This window comes from Trichechus manatus, unplaced genomic scaffold, assembly GCF_000243295.1.
Source record: "Trichechus manatus latirostris isolate Lorelei unplaced genomic scaffold, TriManLat1.0 scaffold00081, whole genome shotgun sequence".
In the NCBI taxonomy this organism is placed as follows: Eukaryota; Metazoa; Chordata; class Mammalia; order Sirenia; family Trichechidae; genus Trichechus; species Trichechus manatus.
Genome location: NW_004444017.1, coordinates 7256086 through 7262889, shown reverse-complemented (window position 1 = coordinate 7262889; position 6804 = coordinate 7256086).

The following is a 6804-nucleotide window of genomic DNA, read 5'->3' as shown; positions in this document are numbered from 1 at the left end:
AAACTAATTGTATATATTTGGGAATGTGTGGCACATACTGAAAGGGTGACCAACAACACAAGGGCTCCTGTTGAGCAGCGTAGACGATCAGAACTCCAGGAAACTGAGAACAAGAGTTCACTGTGACATGGTTGGCCAGGGAGAAGGGAAGGGATTCAGCCTGCTTGGATGGATAGCACTCAGGTGTGCAGGTAAAATTCCTTTAGGGGTAAGGAGTAGAGCACATTCTCTGCTTGAGAAATATTAGCAAATGCTCTTCTGATAATTGTGTCCTGTACATAAAAGGAAATCTTTCACACCATTTACCAAAAGCCTGAGCTGAGGGTCAGGCCTTGAGCCAAGTATGTGTGTCCAGATCACAGCGATGACCTTGCTGGGCTGTGCTGGAGCAAGAAATCAAAGAAACAACTGACAGATCCAATTCCCTGAACATTTAACACCATATTTCTTAAATTATCTTAGGGTGTAAGAAATATTATTAATTTGATATACTTGACCCTCTGAAATGTCTGAAACACATTGCAAACTGGACTTACACATAGAAAACACAAAATGCTCCTAAGCACTTCAATGTTTTACGTAAAACCAATAATAAAATAGCTAATTTGTTTAGTAAATCCAGTTATCTTACATTTTCAAACATCATTTATAAACAGTGTATGAAAAATAGCACAATGCTAACAAAACTTGTTAACATTTAGGAACACGTTTCACAGAAATGTACATTTATTTTCTATAATTTTAGAAGTACAAATTTAATCATCTAATCATTAGTAACTAAATTTTCATGTCACATACTTTATTGAAAACTTGTGACAATGTCCCTTAAGAAAGACACTTATTCAGGACCAGGGTATACTTCCCAACACTTAAGCTTGTAACTGTTCCTTCTTCTCCTGGCCACATGTGTTTGTCACATCAACTGGGCTTTCAAAGGCTATTGGAAATTGTTTCAGTCAATTAATTAGAACCCTTCTGTAATGGATTGAGTTGTGGCCCCCAAAAATATCTGTCAACTTGGCTAGTCCCTGATTCCCAGTATTGTGTGATTGTCCACCATTTTGTAATCTGATGTGATTTTCCTATGTGTTGTAAATCCTACCTCTATGATGTTAATGAGGCAAGATTAGAGGCAGTTAATGAGGCAGTACTCAATCTACAAGATTAGGTTGTCTAAAGTCAATCACTTTTGAGATATAAAAGAGAGAAGCAAGCAGAGAGACATGGGAACCTCATAACACCAAGATAAAAGAGCCAGAAGAGTAGTGCATCCTTTAGACCCAGGGTCCCTGCGCTGAGAATCTCCTTAATGGGGAAGATTATGATAAGGACCTTCTCCAGAGCTGACAGAAAGAGAAAGCCTTCCCCTGGAGCTGGAACCCTGAATTCGGACTTCTAGCCACCTAGACTGTGAGAGAATAAGTTTCTCTTTGTTAAAGCCATCCACTTGTGGTATTTCTGTTATAGCAGCACCCGATGACTAAGACCCCATCTTAGTTCCTCCACTGGGAAAGATCAGTATGCAAGACCAAACGGAATCAAGAAAATTCCCAAGGTTTAATTAAAGCAGAAAAAAGATAAGGTTAAGATGCAAGACTCAAGAGGCTATCCTGTTAGACAAATTCAGAACTGACCCCAAAATGGGTCCAAATATTTAGGATTCACTCTACGTAACTGTTTTCACTATTCACTCTCTTCCCTTTTGTGCATGGCTGTCACTCTTAGCTCTTCTATCTCTATTACCCAACTTCATGAGCCCCCATTTCTGTTCCACAGTGGAAAGCTCAATCAGGCCAATTTAGGTTTAACCAGCCCAATTAATTAATTGAGTCCCTTCAGCTTAAAATTGGTTATATTCAAGAACTTTCCCCACCTCCAAAATATATGCAGAGGAAACTGCGTGTTCCTTCACTTCTTCTTGTGCCTTTTTTCTTGTTCTGGTTATGTGACCCTGGGCAGGCTGCCAGCTCTACTGTTTTTTTCTCATAAGTAAATTTGCATTCAGGACCCACAGAAATCTTTTATTTTTTACCAACTTTTTATTCTGAAATATTTCAAATTTATCAAAAATTTAAAGACAGAGTGAAATGAATGCCCATATACTCTTCATCTTGATTTACCCATTAGAAATGTATTGCTATAGTTTCTTTCTCTCTACATTTTTTTCTGATAACCCACATGAAAACAAGTTACAACATCACATTGCCTCTATATAGTTCAGCACGAATCTCCCAAGAGCAAAGACATAGCCACAATACCATTATCACACTCAAGAATACAATAATAATATCACCTAGACTATGCTCTTCATGCCAATGTCTCCAGTTTTTGCAAAAATGCCTATCTTAGTTCGGGTTTTCCCAGAAGCACACCATGAGACAAGGATTCAAGTGAAAGTAGTTTATTCAAAAGGTAATACCAGAAAACACCAGAAAGGAGATGAGGAAGTGAGACAAAAGAGGAAGGAACTAACAGTGCATTATCAGGTCAGGTACTACTCAGACAACCACTATAATCTCACTGGGGAATTCTAGGAAAATTTATAGAACATGCATCTCCTCAATCCCATGTCTATTCTCCTCCAAAGGTGACATATGTATAGATATCTAAGTGTTTCTCAATCAAGTACAATTAGATCTGTTCTTAGAGAAAATTTCACCCAAATTCTTTTAAATGATTAACTATGAAACTTTGTTTGTAGCATGAGGGTAAAACATCAACATTTTCTATGACTCATTTTCCGTAATGAAGAGTTGTTGCTGTTGTTAGGTTCCATCAAGTTGGCTCCGATGTACGGTGACCTTATGGAAAGCAGAACAAAATGTGGCCCAGTCCTGTGCCATTTTCATGATTGTTGCTATGTTTGAGTCCATTGTTTGGGATGTTGTGTCAATCCATCTCACTGAGGGATTCTCTCATTTTTGCTGATGCTCTTCTTTACCAACCATGATGTCCTTTCTAATGATTGGTCCATCCTGATGACATGTTTAAAGTAAGTTAGCTGAAGTCTCACTATCCTTGTTTCTAAGGAGCATACTTGTTGTATTTCTTCTAAAAGTGATTTGTTCGTTCTTCTGGAGTCCATGGTATATTCAACATTCTTTGCCGACACCACAGTTCAAATAAAAAGTTGGGGGAGTATTTATCAAGGTTTGCTACTGTTCTGGGTTAATTGTTTCCTCAAAAAATTATGTGTTACATCCAATCTCCCTGAGGGACTGAATTGCTGGGAGGAGGGCTATGGGGACTATAGTCTCGGGGAACATCTAGCTCAATTGGCATAACACAGTTTATAAAGAAAATGTTCTACATTCTACCTTGGTGAGTAGTGCCTGTGGTCTTAAAAGCCTCTGAGCAGCCATCTAAGATACTCCACTGGTCTCGCCACTTCAGGAGCAAGGGAGAATGAAGAAAACAAGATACAAGGGAAATATTAGTCCAAAGGACTAATGGACCACAACTACCACAGCCTCCACCAGACTGAGTCCAGTACAATTAGATGGTGCCTGGCTACCACTACTGACTTCTCGACCGGGATCACAACAGAGAGTCCCAGACAGAGCTGGGGAAAAACGTAGAACAAAATTCTAACTCACAAAAAAAGACCAGACTTACTGGCCTGACAGACACTGGAGAAACTGTGAGAGTATGGCTCCTGGACACCCTTTTAGCTCAGTAATGAAGTCACTCCCGAGGTTCACCCTTCAGCCAGCGATTAGACAGCCCCCTAAAACAAAACGAGACTAATGGGGCACAACAGTGCAGGTACAAGGACTAGAAGGCAGGAGGGGACAAGAAAGCCAGCAATATGAAACCCAAGGCTGAGAAGGGACAGTGTTGACAAGTCATGGGGTTGTTAACCATTGTCATAAAACAATGTGTGTACTGTTTAATGACAAACTATTTGTTCTGTAAACTTTCATCTAAAGTACAATAAAAAAATTGAAAAAAAATTACATGTTAAAGTCTTAACCCCAGTAACTGTGGATGTGATATTATTTGGAAATAGGGTCATTGCAGATGTAATTAGTGCAGATGAGGTCATTGCGGTGTGCTGTAATCTCTTTATGACTGGAGTCCTTGTAATAAGAACAGAAGAAACACAGGGACACAGAGAGAGAGGTAAGCCAGCCAAGTGAAGGCAAGGTAGGCGTTGATGGTATGCTGGCACAAGCCAAGCAACACCTGAGGCTATTAGAAACTGAAAGAGACGAGGACAGCACTGGCCCTAGAGCTTTTGGAGAAAGCATGGCCCCGCCAACAACCTGAATTCAGACTTCCAGCCTCCAGAACTGTGAGAAAATAAATTTCTTGTTTTAAGCACTGTTTCTGGTAATTTGTTACGACACCACTCTGAAACGAAAACACTAGCTTAATGCCATCTTAAGGTGCCCTGGTGGTGCAATGGGTAAGCAGTTGGCAGCTAACTGAAAGGCTGGTAATCTGAAACCATCCAATGGCTCCATGGGAAAAAGACTTGGCAATCAACTCCCACAATGATTACAGCCTAGAAAACCCAATAGGGTAGTTCTACTCTGTAACATGGTGTTGCTATGAGTTGAAATTGACTCAACGACACCTAATAACAACAATGCCGTTTTAACCTGGAAGCCACAAATTTACCTACCTGGCAAAGATCTAAACGATCTCAAGACATAAATGACTTAAAAACCACTTTTGAAGTAAAGAAAGGAGAAGTGGATGGTGGGGGAGCTACTACCATAATGGGGAAGTAGAGTAGCCAGGTAAAGTCCATGTTTCCTCAAAATGTTATAAGGAAATCCTGGGGGTGAGGGCTCTAGATCATAGACAGTGTATTTCTTAGTCTCATAAAATCATGGTCTCTATGGATAAGAGAACCACATCCAAGAGTACAATCCAAACCTGCCCAGGTTTCAGAAACTCACTTGGACTCAGTTATGACTCCTGAAATTAAAGTGTTTACCAGCACGGTGTTTCTCAACAGGACTGTTGACATTCTGGAACACTGCAATCCAGTTTCTGGAACAAGAAAATATTTTCATTAGAAAAATAGAAGAGAGGCAAGGCCAAGACGGCAGAGTAGTCAGATGCTTTTTGTGATCCCTCTTACAACAAAGACTTCAGAAAACAAGAGAATCAATTATATACGACAATCTAGGAGCTCTGAATATCAAAGTTGAGGAGTTGGACTGAGTGGCAGGAGGAAAGAGGGACAGTTCAGAAGCAACAAGGTTTTGCCAGAACTGACCTGGCCATCACCCTGCAAGCTGGATTGGCTGGCACACACAGGCTGAGGCAAGCAACAGTGCTCTGGACACGTTTTTCCACATCAGGAGAAACTGAGTGACAGTCTGCTCAAGCCTCTGGAACCAGAGAGAAGTGGCACTGAATCAGTGAAAGGTAAGTACAACCCTCTAACCTACTGTGTGGGATCAAAAAAACTTTCCCCCCTCTGGGAAGTACGTCTCTCCCATTTGCTTGTCTCCTCCCTTCTCTGCTCCAGTCCTAGTATGGCTTTAGCAATTGCTGTGCCCCATGGGCCAGAAGTAGGACCAACTGTGCACCCCAGGCCATTCTCCTGGCTTTGAAGAGGGAAAAAATTAACAAACAGGGAAAAAAAAAATCTGCCAGCTCCCCTAAGCCAGGAACTCAGGGTAGGCACAGCCCCTTTACCTAGGCACAGGCATAAGGGGTCCAAGGACTTTGAATGTCTTTCAACCCTGCCTAGACCTGTGTGGGCCCATTTCAACAGTGTAGGCCCTCATTAGCACAGTACAACAGGGTATATACCTGAAGCCTATTTTCAAGTGTAACAGCTAAGAGGGAGTGGCAGATTCATGACATTTGACACCACCCTGCCCATTAAGCAGGGTGCTCACCTACTCACATCAGGGGCCTAAGGACTGGTGGCTCCACGCACTCCACCTAGCTATCCGTGATGGGGGTCTGAGAATAAGCGGTGCCTCACATTTCCTACAGCCAACAGCACTGAGTGCCCAAAGTCCAGCTGCAAAACTCACCCACCTATGTGCTCTAGGGAACAGGGACACACCTTCCACCCAGGCACTCAGGGGCAGCCATCAGCTTCCTGCCTTGCTCAGCACATCAACCCCTACTGCATCCAGATACCTGTGCCTGCTCCAATCATCTCTATATAGCCCTGCCCATCTAGGACTGTAGGTGAGAGCTTGCACCACATACTTGGTGATCGACAACCTGGACTCCTGAGCTGAATCCACACAAGAAAAGTAAACAGACTCCTGGGCTCACATACCTAGTAGCTGCTCTAACTACCGGGTGACAGGACAAGAGAGCTTCAAAGACACCAATAATCAAAGTAGCTCACACAACAAGCCTATTTGGGCATATCAAAACAAGAAGCTAGGACACAGTAAGTAAACACAAAATAAATAAATGTAATAACTTATTGATGTCTCCGAAACAACAGTCAATATCAAATCACATAAAGAGGCAGACCATGATGGCTCCAGCAAGCTCCCAAAACAAAGAACTAGGAAAACTTCTGGAGGAAGAGAAGGTCTTGGAATTACCACAGGTAGAATTCAAAACATTAATATACAGAGCTTTTCAAGATATCAGGAAAGAGATCATGCAAAATGCAGATCAAGCCAAGGAAAGTATACACAAAGCAACAGAGGAACTTAAGAAGGTTATACAAGAGCATAATGACAAATCTAACAGGCTGCAAGAATCCATAGAGAAACAGCAATCAGAAATCCAGAAGATTAACAATAAAATTTCAGAATTAGACAACTCAATAGAAAGTCATAGGAGCAGAATTGAGGCAATGGAAGTCAGAAT